At 37.2% G+C, this 13,132-nt stretch overlaps 1 protein-coding gene and 1 long non-coding RNA gene across 2 annotated transcripts in view; one reads left to right on the forward strand and one right to left on the reverse strand.

Annotated features, from left to right (window-relative positions):
- LOC125051272 (laminin subunit alpha-1) overlaps positions 1-13,132 on the reverse strand; it is a 145,238-nt gene that overhangs the window by 94,957 nt on the left and 37,149 nt on the right. The window lies entirely within an intron of this gene.
- On the forward strand, positions 7,135-7,787 carry LOC125051107. Its single transcript, XR_007117244.1, has 2 exons — positions 7,135-7,539; positions 7,658-7,787. It is a non-coding gene; the product is annotated as an uncharacterized LOC125051107 (long non-coding RNA).

A 13,132-nucleotide genomic window follows, 5' to 3' on the forward strand; every position in this document is an offset into this window, starting at 1 on the left:
CTTTATCCTGTATACTTAAAATTTTTATATGTTTCCAAGTAAACGTCTCAGAGTTTCTTAATCAAACATTGCATACATTGGCAATGTATAATGATAAATTTTGTGTCATAGATACCAATAGGTATACAAAAAAGTTTTTTATTACAAAGGGTAGATATTATTACCTACCTGCTTTCTTAAAAAGACAGATAGCTGTTTCGCTATCATATTTTATAGAGATGACAGCCAAGAATTTGGCTAGACCCCTTGCTTCTATTGAGCAAGCATTAGATTATAAGACCTTGGAAGAAATTCCAAATAATATTTATTTAAATTAGATAATAGGACAACAGAGCACCACTCTTGCAATAATAAGGTAAGTATATTATGTGATAAAATTCATTCCCAAAATATTATTGTGGTTCATCAAAATATACAGGGGATGAAAAATAAAGAATTAGAAATTGAACTATTCTTGAATATTCAAAAAATAGACTTTTTGTGCATAACAGAGCACTGGCTAAAAAAATATGAAGTTTTGTTTAATTTTTGTAACCACAGGGTTGGTAGTGTGTTTTGCAGAGAAAATGCAATTCATGGTGGCTCATTAATCCTTATAAGTAAAAAACTTAAATGCAAAGAAAGAAAGGATATTATCAGCCTCTCTGTAGAACTAACTATTGAAATCTCCTGTGTGGAACTGGAGCAATTCATTGTTGTATGTCTATATTGTCCTCCATCAGCTGTCTATAATAATGTTGAAAATGTATTAGAGGAGATATTGTGTAAATTAGTAAAGTGTAATAAAGGGCTAATTGTGTGTGGGGACTTTAATGTCAATTTACTTTGTCATTCTAATTCAAGTGTACGCATACTTAGTCTTTTTCGTTCATACAATTTAATAAATCAATTTCATTCACCCACAAGAATAACAGCTAGCACCGCAACTTGTATAGATAACATATATAGTGACATAGCCCCTTTGAATGTTTGTATTTTCAATAGATTTAAATCTGATCACACTGGTCAATGGTTTGAATTCCAATTAAGGAAACAAAAAACATGTAAAAAGAAGAAAATTGTGATAACTCCTATTACAAATGACCGTTTGGACAGATTTAGAGAAGCATTGGTCTATAGAATGCCATTTCTGTGTGGCAACTCATCCCCTAATAATTTATACAATACTTTTTTTGGATCATTTATTGATGAATTCAAGAAAGTATTTACTCAAAAGACTTTATTGGTCTCTGAGAAAACAAGTTTCTGTGACTGGGCAAATGAGGAGTTACACAGGAAAAGGTTAAAATTATATGAAATCTATGACGAAATGCAATATAACACTAGTGTGGAATTTAGGGAATATGTTAGGTTGTATTCAAATAATTTCAAAAAAGATTGCAAAACTGCAAAGTCTCAATATTTAAGTTCAAAAATAAAAAATAGCATGGATAAAGTAAAAGCTACCTGGAAAATAATAAATGAAGAATCAGGTAAAACGTCTGACAAACGAACTGATTATATGTTAAAAGTTAAAGGGAAGTTAATAAAATCTGACCCAGAGGTAGCTTCTTCTTTTGAAGAGTTCTTTACAAATGTACCACTAAATACGACCAAGTCCCTAGATTCTTCACCTGCTGCTGCGATCTCATTGCTAGAAAAATGTGTACCTGAATGTAATATTAAATTTCAGTTTAAACATATAACTTGTAATGATATCGTTAAAACTTTTAAGCTTATTAATTTAAAAAAAAGTAAAGATATATGGGGTATGTCAACAGTCATTTTAAATTCCGTTATTAATGTAATAAGCTCTGAATTGTCTATAATTTTTAACAGCTGTATCGATTGTGGAGTCTTTCCGGACGAAATGAAATTAAGTAAGATTACACCGTTGTTCAAGGCAGGTAGTGAGTCTGATCCGTCAAACTTCAGACCTGTTTCCGTGCTCCCTGCGTTGAGCAAAGTTTTTGAAAAGATAATGCTAGACCAGCTTTCTTTACATTTTAATAAAAATAAACTCTTACATAATAAACAGTATGGTTTCACTAAGGGTCGCTCCACAATCGATGCCGGTGTGAAGTTGATTTCGGACATATTTAACGCCTGGGAAGAATCATATGATGGAGTCGGCGTCTTTTGTGACCTGTCAAAGGCCTTTGACTGTGTTCATCCTGATATACTCGTTGGAAAGCTTCAACACTTTTCCTAGTGGGAGTGCCATGCTGTTGCCTTCGGGCTTCAGCCAAATGGGCAGGCACGACCGGGGCAGTACCACTGTCTCTCAGAAAACCGGCGTGAAGTGATGCAATAAGTTTGCCTTATTGTACTCGCGATTCGTGCGGTGAGAGAGACTCCCGGAGCCCATTCCCCTCCCCCCCACAAGAAATATGAAGGTGCAGAAAAAAAAACAGAATCTACCCCAGGGGGGTACCACACGCGCTCGCGGTGGAGAATCCCCCTCTGGGCGTCCAACACCGGGACACTCTGCGCCCGGTGGTGGACGCACAGGCTGCCCTTCGTATTCTGGGGGGGGCAATTCTGCGCTCAAAAAAAATTACATTAATCGTTCTCGGGGCAAACGGAGCAATCCTACAAAGGCACCCCCGTCCACACTCGCCGTGGACTTCACAAATGTTAGGGGGCTCAATACCAATATCAACGCAGTCCACTACCATTTAGAGACTGCGAAGCCGGCCTTGCTCTTTCTTACCGAGACTCAGATTTCCTCCCCGGCTGATACTTCCTACCTCTCCTACCCGGGGTACAAATTGGAACATTCGTTTGTGCCGCGGGCGGGAGTTTGCGTGTACGTCAGAGAGGATATCTGTTCTCGTCGCCTCGGGACGCTTGAAGGAAGGGACCTATCTAACCTCTGGCTGCGCGTAGACTGCGATGACCATCCGCGATTCTACGCATGCCTGTATAGGTCCCATAGCGGAAATACCGAAACTGACCGACTCATTGAGCACATTCAAATGGCTACAGATTCCCTGCTCGAAAGGGTTCCTACCGCTGAAATCGTGATACTTGGCGATTTTAACGCCCACCATGCCGATTGGCTCGGCTCTGAAACTACCGATCACGCGGGAAGATCCTTTCACGACTTTGCTTTAGCCTACGACCTGACACAAATGGTCCCTGCGATTACGCGAATACCAGATGTGGATGGTCATAAACCCTCTTTGTTGGACCTTCTGCTGACTTCACATCCGGAGAACTATCAAGTCTCTGTTGACCCGCCATTGGGTTCATCAGATCATTGTGTGGTCCGGAGTACTGTGCCATCTACGCGCCCTTCACGGCCCCGCTTTATGGGTTGTCGCCGTATTTGGCACTATAAGTCAGCAGATTGGGACGGGATGCGGTCTTTCTTTGCGTCCTACCCTTGGGGGCCTATGTGCTTTTCGCCGGAAGCTCCAGATTCCGTCGCCGCCTCTGTCGCCGAAGTGGTTCTGCAGGGCATGGAACTCTTTATTCCATTTTCTGCGGTGCCGATCGGTGGCAAGTCTCAGCCCTGGTTTAAACGTTCTTGCAAGGCGGCCTCGCGTCGAAAGCGTGAATGCTTTAAGGCATGGGCGGAAGCGGCGAAATCTCGTGATGCCAATACCAGCGAACTTAAAACAGCATATAACTCAGCCTCCAGGTCCTTCAAACGGGAAATCACTAAGGCAAAGTCAGAGCACATTGCCAGATTTGGCGAGAGATTGGCCCAACTCCCTTCAGGGACTCGAGCCTTCTGGTCTCTCGCCAAAGCTGTCCAGGGGAATTTCTGTCAGCCCTCCATTCCGCCACTGCACACGGAGGATGACTCTCTGGCCCACACTGCGAAGGAGAAGGCCGACCTTTTGGGCTGTCTCTTCGCGTCCAACTCGACTTTGGATGACCGAGGGAGATCACCACCGACCATTTCGCGGTGTGATTCCTCGATGCCGGAAATCACATTCCGGCAACGTGCTGTCCGCAAAGCACTATCTTCCTTGGACATTCATAAGTCGAGCGGGCCGGATGGTATCCCCCCAATTGTGCTGCGTACTTGTGCTCCTGAGTTGGCTCCGGTCTTAACGCGCCTTTTCCGGTACCTGTACTCGCTCGGCACTGTCCCGAAGTGCTGGAAGACCGCTTCGATACATCCGATCCCAAAAAAAGGCGATCGCTCTGATCCGTCCAACTATCGCCCAATAGCTATAACCTCCTTGTTCTCCAAAATAATGGAAACCATTATTAATTGCCAGCTCTTGAGTTATCTAGAAGGCCACCAGTTGATTAGCGATTCTCAGTACGGCTTTCGTCGTGGTCGCTCAGCTGGTGACCTCCTTGTATACCTTACCCATAGGTGGGCAGAGGCAATTGAGTCCAAGGGGGAGGCGCTGGCGGTAAGTTTGGACATAGCGAAAGCCTTCGATCGGGTGTGGCACAGAGCACTGCTCTCGAAGCTTCCAGCCTATGGGCTTCCCGAGAAATTATGCGATTGGATCTCCAGCTTTCTGGCCGATCGGAGCATCAAGGTCGTCATCGACGGAGCATGTTCCGACCTTAAACCCGTGAACGCTGGGGTCCCACAAGGCTGTGTTCTATCCCCGACCCTATTTCTTCTGCATATCAATGATATGTTGCAACTTAGCAACATTCACTGCTATGCGGATGACAGCACTGGGGATATTCTTTACACTGGCCGGGCAGGTATTTCTCGGGCAGTTGTTGATGAGTACCGGAACAAACTTGTGTCTGAAGTCGAAACTCTACTACGTGGAGTCTCAGACTGGGGCAGACAAAACCTAGTCCAATTTAACCCCAAGAAGACACAAGTTTGCGCGTTTTCCGCTAAAAAAACACCCTTTGTCGCTACTCCTCTTTTCGAAAACACTCTTCTTAAAGCCACAGCCAGCATTGGAATACTTGGCGTTGACATATCGAACGACGTTCAGTTTCGCGGTCACTTAGAGGGAAAGGCTAAATTAGCCTCCAAAAAGCTTGGTGTGCTCAGCAAGGCGAGGCGGTACTTCACTCCGGGCCACCGCATGCAACTATATAAAGCGCAAATTCGGCCCCACATGGAATACTGCTCTCACCTCTGGGCGGGGGCTCCCCAGTACCAGCTCCTTCCACTTGACCGTATACAACGCAGAGCGGTTCGAATCGTCGACGACCAATCCCTCTCCGAGCGGCTTGATCCTTTGGCGTTGCGTAGAGATGTGGGGTCACTCTGCATCTTCTACCGCATTTACCATGGAGAGTGTTCAGAGGAGTTGTTCGGATTAATACCTGCAGCTGAATTTCATCATCGGACGTCGAGACAGAATACGAAATTCCACCCGTATCACCTCGACGTCCGCCGTTCCACAACTGAGCGTTTTTCAAGGCAGTTTTTGCCGCGCACAACCACTATGTGGAACCAGCTGCCCACTGAAGTATTTCCGAACCAATTCGACTTAGGGTCCTTCAAGAAAAGAGCGTACCTATTCTTAAAAGGCCGGCAACGCACTCGCGAGCCCTCTCGCACTGAGAGTGTCCATGGGCGGCGGTATCACTTAACATCAGGTGAGCCTCCTGCCCGTTTGCCGCCCGTTCTATAAAAAAAAAAAAAAAAAAACACTATGGCGTTGATGGCAAAGCTTCCAGCCTGATGAATTCATATTTAAAGGGAAGGATCCAAAGAGTTCATGTCAATGGAGTCACCTCTCCGGGTTCGCAGGTATCAATGGGCGTCCCCCAAGGATCGATTCTCGGGCCTTTCTTATTTCTGATTTACATAAATGACCTCCCATTCTTTGTCAACGAAGTTCATGAGATGGTATTGTTTGCTGATGACACTTCACTTCTATTTAAAGTGAATAGGAATAACGTATTATTGGACGATGTAAACAATTCTATCTCTCGTATAGTTAACTGGTTTAATGTAAATAACTTATTGCTTAATGAGAATAAAACAAAATGTATTAGATTTACAACTACTAGCGTAAAGCGAGATATTGGTAACCTGAAAATTAAGGACAGTGAACTAAACTTTGTTGACAAAACTGTTTTTCTAGGCATAACAATAGATAGTAAACTCCAATGGGGCCCACACATAGAGACTCTTTCGAATAGGCTGAGCTCTGCAGCATATGCAGTAAAGAAAATCCGACAGTTTACTGATGAGGACACGGCTAAAATTGTGTATCATAGCTACTTTCATAGCGTTATGTCGTACGGCATTTTATTGTGGGGTGCTGCTGCAGAGGTTCAATCCATATTTGTGCTGCAGAAGCGGGCTGTTCGGGGTATTTGTTGTGTTTCTCCGAGGGAGTCGGTACGGAATAAGTTTAAGGAATTAAATATTATGACACTATCTGGTCAATATATTCTTGAAGCCTTGTTGTATGTCCAAAAAAATATAAACGATTTTAAAACAAATGGTGACTTTCACCAGTATAATACGCGAAATAGAACTAATTTGAGTGTACGACCAACCAGGCTCCAAAAGATAAATCACTCCTTATATGGAAATTGTATTCGTTTTTACAACAAACTCCCAAGCGCAATTAGAGAATTATCACTAAATAAATTCAAAGTCCTCGTTAAACGAAAATTAATCAACAAAGCTTTTTATAAATTTGAGGACTACTTAAATGATCCTAATCCTTGGGATTGAATTGCTCCAGTTCAAACAATTTGTATGACAATACTTGGCGATTAAAAAGAGTGGCGGAAAGTTTCTTGCCAGTTCTTCTTACCCGCTCTACGCCCTTGACTTGCGAACTGGTAGTAAATGTAAATTTACGATTAATTTAACTTGACTATTCAAAAGTGTACTTAGTTACCTACTTGAATAAAGATATTTTGAGTTTGAGTTTGAGTTTGAGTAAATATGTACAATGCCAGGCGGTTTTGAACAGCATAAGACCTTGACAGGCGTCAGGCGTTAAGGGCGTGCGAGTGAGAGGTGTTGCGTGAATGCCTATAGTGCGAGTGAGACCGTTTATCTAATACGAAGGGACGTATACCTGCTCTCGAGCAACAATGTACAGAGAAGAATTTCGTCAGTTGTGCCAATGATTTTTACTTGTGAAGATGCTTTGAGCTATAACATTTCTTATGTTGAGTGATTTCGAATTTTTAAATTAAATATTATTATCAATTGTGCAGTGATATTGTGTTTTGTTGTACTTAATATTAACATTTCAATAAATAGTGTGCAAGATGAAATTGGAACACGTGGTTTGTGTGATTTGTAACGAAGACACTGACGAAAAAACTGTACGATTTACAGAGACTACGTTGAATAAAAGTAAATCAAAGTAGTAAGCTATGATTCATCGAATTTACCACCCTGCAAACGTGAACTACATCAACAATTATTGAGAACTGCCTACATTACAAATATATGGCGAAATTGTAATTTAAAAGAACCAACAATTCTTACACCTGAAAATAACGATTGGAACTTAATTGATAGTCGTTACGAATTTAATTGGTTTGAGGGGAATACGGTTCCATCTTCTATATACGACATACTTTTACAAGGACCTGCTGATACTGCCACAGCACAATCGACTGAAACTGAAGAATGCATTTCAGGTAACATACAACTATTTTATTCCGTAACGTAATACGCAGTCCTATGTAATTGAGCTTGATATTTAATTCTTAACAACCTTATTGATTCATTAAAATATTTTTTTTTTACTATTTTCAGATGAGGAAAACATTGTTAAAGAATCAGATGATGATGAAAACAGTGATAGCGAAATTTCGGATGATGCTGAAGAAAATGAATGTTAAAAATAATTGCATAAAACCCAATAAAATACATTGCATTTACTGTATGCGTTCATGTAACATTTCTTATTTGCACGCCCTTAGCAGCTGTCCCCTCGCCTGTCAAGGTCTTATGCTGTTCAAAACCGCCTGGCATTGTACATATTTACTCTGAGACGTTTACTTGAAAACATATAAAAATTTTAAGTATACAGGATAAAGTTTATTTTACCTCATCAACTGTACGTTTTCTAATTGATCTGTCATATACTTCTGCTTATTGTAATCGCCTGTCAATTTTTTTTTAAGATATACAATAAATAAACTTTATCCTATTAAATTTTCAAATTTACAGAAACAAGTTTTGAAACTCAATTTACTTAACAGTCCAAAAAATAAAGGGGCTGATGACGTGCAGGGCTGACGCCTGCCAGGTCATGGCTATTGCTCTTAGCATGTCATAAATCGTAAGTATACAAATTTCTAACCTTACAGGGAGACCGTTACTCCCAGGGTTCACTACCTCTTGGACTATAAGGATGAATTTCACATCTTATTCTACGGGGAAAATATACCTATGACGATCTTATCAATGGTTTAAAGTAATCATTTTAATTTTTCACTTTCTTCTTATAAAGATAATATTAATCAACTTTTATTAAATATTTAGGAAGCGTCCTTGTTAAGAGACATTATCTTTAAGCAAAAACATTATCAAGATAATTTTAAAGATAACATTTACTTTAACGTATTGTATTTGAATGGAATCATTATTAAATGTATATTGTACCCATTTATTCACAAAAAAATATTTTGACGCTTTCTATAAAATTGAGTGTAGTAATGAAAAGTAAGTGGTAGTCAAAACAGTGTCATTAGAGACCGATTTTTTTTAATATGGAGGTATAACCACCACTAATTAAATTAAAAATTATATATCATTTCATAGAATAATTTTAATAGCATTCCAGATTGCACGTTCGAGTATAAAAAATACATATATATATATATAAGGAACCTTTAAAAGTTGACAGGTGACTTGGTAATGATTTAATTTAATTGAAGTGAAACTTTTAATGCGACTTCCAACAAGGTTACGTTAAACGTTTAACGCTCCTGGAATAGAAAGAGACAGAGCGAGAGTGAATGCTACCTATTGTCATTTCCACATTACGAAGTTTCACTTCTTCCGCGCGGAGGGACTCCTCGCACTATTTTTTTTATATATTATTTACAGTTTTTAAATCAAGAACGGACGAAAACTGACAAGAATTCGTTTTTCTAATAATAGATTGTTGAATATAAATATAGATATATGCCTTTATAGAAAATCTATGAGCTATAGAATTGGTATATTTCGATAATTAAATTGACAAGTTAACATAAAGCAATTAATTATAGTAAGGAATATTAATGCAGCATATTTGATAGTAAAGTACGGACACAAAGCGTTTCAATAGTATTCGTATAATAAACAAATCATAATATATAAGATCATTGCGTTCGAGTATTCAGAAAATGTTATATCATACTAGCGTACACAAAAGCTTAATTTCTTGCGTAGAGTAGGGTCAGCTTCAAAGCTTTTTCTTAATCGTTTAATACCCTTTAAGTACTAAAGCCTAAATTACAGGGAATGAGCGCACGTTGGACAGCCTAATCGTTGGAAGTTCAAGATTCATTGCCATTTCGTGACCATACCTTTAATGTGTAAAGTGTTTTTCCGTCAAAGTAAAAGACCTATTGGAACTTTTCGAGTATAAACGAACACAATTTTATAATTGGCCCTTTATTTTTGTCTCCTATATTGTTTGACGCCTTTACAATATTAAAGACGACTTTGCCTATATTTTTATTAAAGGCTATATTTTTCTACAGGTTTGAAAATATCCATTCAAATGCGGTGCAAACTTAGTAGTTAAGTATTAATTTTTTTACTAAATACTTATAGAGGATAGAGTTGTCAGCCTTCATTATTCTATTAAATTTCTATGTAAGTAATATTTTTTTTAATTCTGTAGTACTCGCGTAAACAAAGAGCTACATTAAGATATACATTGTCAAGAAAATAATGCACAAAATAATAAGTATGGTCGACGGTCTTGAAACTCAATATAACTAGATAATTATTAACATTTTACAACCTATAATTATTATAATTAAATATTAATTTACCCAATACAGACAAGTTTTGTAAAGAATACAAAATGTTAACGTTACTATAATGAAGTTATAAGTTAATTTAAATAAGACTAAGAGATTATTTTAGGTTTCTTTTTATGCACAAAAATATTGAGTTCAAACAGGGTACGTGATGAGCAAGTAAGAACGTAAATATCAACGCGAATGTAATATAAAAGAATCTATAAAATGCGTAATCAATAATATTGCGTAAACGCTGCTTGTTAATTAACTTAAAAGGGCAGAATTGCGAAGGCAGTTAAAACACCAAAAAGCAAATTAAGATTCGTATCTCGGTGAAAAATGGCGCTATACTGCTACCTTGTGGTTTTCATTAATCATTGAATCTTTATTATCCTCGTAATAATGATGAAATATAATGTCATGACATTTTACACATTATATGGAACACAAACAATTTATATTCGCTCATAAATTATAAAGTAAAATAACGTTTAAGACATGGAATAAAAGACATAATTTAAATACATTGATTTTTTTTTTTTTTTTTTTTACTTTTCAGTACAGTGTTAAGTCAGTTAGTCATTTTTATAATAGATTTTTTAAAGATCCGGCGATTTCTATAAACCAATTATTTTCTTTAGCGTAGTAACTTGTACTATGGAAGATATTTGCCAAGTAATGTTGCACTCTTAAATAGATGATCAATATCGTTGATAAGCTATTCGTCGTCCATTGTTCATCGAGCCATTGTTAAGCAACTTATCTCGTATAAAAATAGCTAACAAACAAAATGTTTTACGCAAGGTTGATATAAATATAGATATTGGCGTAAATGTAAGGTGTTATTTTAATACAAACCTAATGTTAAAAAAAATATTCTAATACGGTAATGACCGTAAAAGGGAAACGTGGGTTTTGTAACAATATTATTGAATAAATGTTGTTATAGGCTACGTTTCTCTATGGCCTCTATACTTTTTTTTCTATTTTTTAAGAATGTAAGTGCGTGCTCCTATTTCACCATGCCTCCTGCTGATAGAGGACAAGTCTTTAAATTTATGTTAATATTATTAATTACTTGATATGTCGTGTGGAACATGGTGTAATGGTTGCAGCTCCTTACAAACGTTGTGTAAAAAGAAAAATGGCAATTAAAAGGGGTGGCGGAGAGTTTATTGCCAGTACTTCTCTTCCGTTCTACGCCCTTGATTTGAGAACTGGCAGTAAATGTAAAATTAGAAGCATTAATAAGTATTTCTTTACTGACGAGTCATAGGTGTACATTATGTTACCTATATGATTAAATGATTTTTTTACTTTACTTTTTACTTAACTACGTATAGATGATCAGCCTCAGTACTGAGTACATGGTACAAGATTTTTCTTAGGGCATGATTTAGAGTCGAGACCTACGACGATGTACGAGTCCCGTATGTCCATACGAGTCATGCCCTAGGACATGTTGGATTTTTTGCGATGTGCTTTCCCAACCTACGAGTGATTAGTGTCAATTTTATTTATGAAAAGAGAAATGCATTATTGAACATCCGAGGAATAAATGCAGGACCTCAAGGGTGTCAATTACACGTTTTACAAGACTGATGATAGATTTTTTATTATTAATTAAGTTAAATATTAAATATTAAATAATTTCTATGTTTTTTAACCTACTAACCTTAGCCGCACCGATATGTTCCATCTAAATAGCCCTTTGTGTAAGTGATTGCTACAAATTCTTAGATAACGCCGAATGGTCATTCATTATTTTTTTATTGACAAGAGAAGGATAAAAACCACTTAACCATTGATAAGTGAATGTAAGGGATGATAATAAATTTCAAATACTCGGCCTCCCGTGGTAGTCCGACACAAGGAACACACAAGAAAGATTGCCTTTTGAAATATTTTATTTAAATATTTTGGTATTGGTAATAAATGTATAGCTTCGGGGTACGGTTTTTGTCAGAATTTTTGAATTATACATTCAAAAAACAATTGATACTTGTTGCAACAAATAAAAGTATAAAACTCGTAGATTATCTCGTATTCAGGAAAATATAAATTACACTATTCAAGTAGGTTTATGTTAAAATAAAAAATCTAAATCTAAAATAAAATCAAAGACAAATTGTCTTTGCTAAAATGTCAACTGAATAAAACGGTAAACCTTTATAAAGTTTTAAAACTTAGTTATTTTCGTAACTATCAAAAGTAAAACATCAAAAAGGACATTTTTATTCTTAGGCGCACATACCAAAATATTCATACTTGGGTAGACAAAAACATCTCTACAAAGTAAATTTAAAATATCACATTATTTAACAGTTTCACTTAATACTCTGCGGAAAAATGTAACCTCACTTTATTTTAATGATAACTATTTAAAAGGTTGTAATTGGCGCCAAAAACGCCGCCATGTTGCGGTAATTTTTCACGGGGCGGTTCGTTTGTTCTGTTAATTAGAGCCGCCAAAGAATTTGCCAAATACTGAAACTTTACATTTTATGTCAAGTAGCAATAATTTACTACGTATTTAAAAATATTTTAGAGCTCACAAAGCATTTAGCTTAGCGTGAAAGGTTCAGGGTTACAATTTCTTTTACAAAAAGTTTTATGACCAACGTGCATAGTGTTATTAATATTAGGATAGGTAGATATCAAATATCATAAGGCGCGATTAAAGTCGTAATGCGTACGTATATAGTAGAAGTAGTTCTTCGAAGAAAAATAATTCTTTTATATTACCATAATACTTGTTTCATAAGACTTTGGTAAATTACGAAACTTTCATTTGCTTGATTTGGTTGCTCATTTTTGTCACCGCATAAAATATTTTAAACTTTACAAGTCAAATCAAACGCAATAAAATCGTTCAAGTGAATACATGGCGCCAAATCATAACACGCATGCGCCAAACGGGACACTTCCACAGATTTCGAACTTTAATTTCGTATACGTCACACAGATGGCGCGCTTATAGAAATAAGAAAGTAGTATATAGTATGTTATTTAGGTATTTACGAATTTCACTTTTTAACTTAATAAGTTACAATGTATCATGTTATTCGGTTTAAAAAAATGACATAAGGGCCATAATTTCGCAAAAAAACATAATGCTGTTTTGGCGCGCCTCGTGTTTGATTCTTACTAGAGAAGAATAATTAATGGAAGCTTGGTAACACTCACTTATTTGCCAAAACCACTTACCTTGTATCGTAAAAATATATGGCATATTTCATGCCTACTTTTTTGAAATGTTATAACACTG

Source organism: Pieris napi, chromosome 7 (assembly GCF_905475465.1).
Source record: "Pieris napi chromosome 7, ilPieNapi1.2, whole genome shotgun sequence".
NCBI lineage: Eukaryota > Metazoa > Arthropoda > Insecta > Lepidoptera > Pieridae > Pieris > Pieris napi.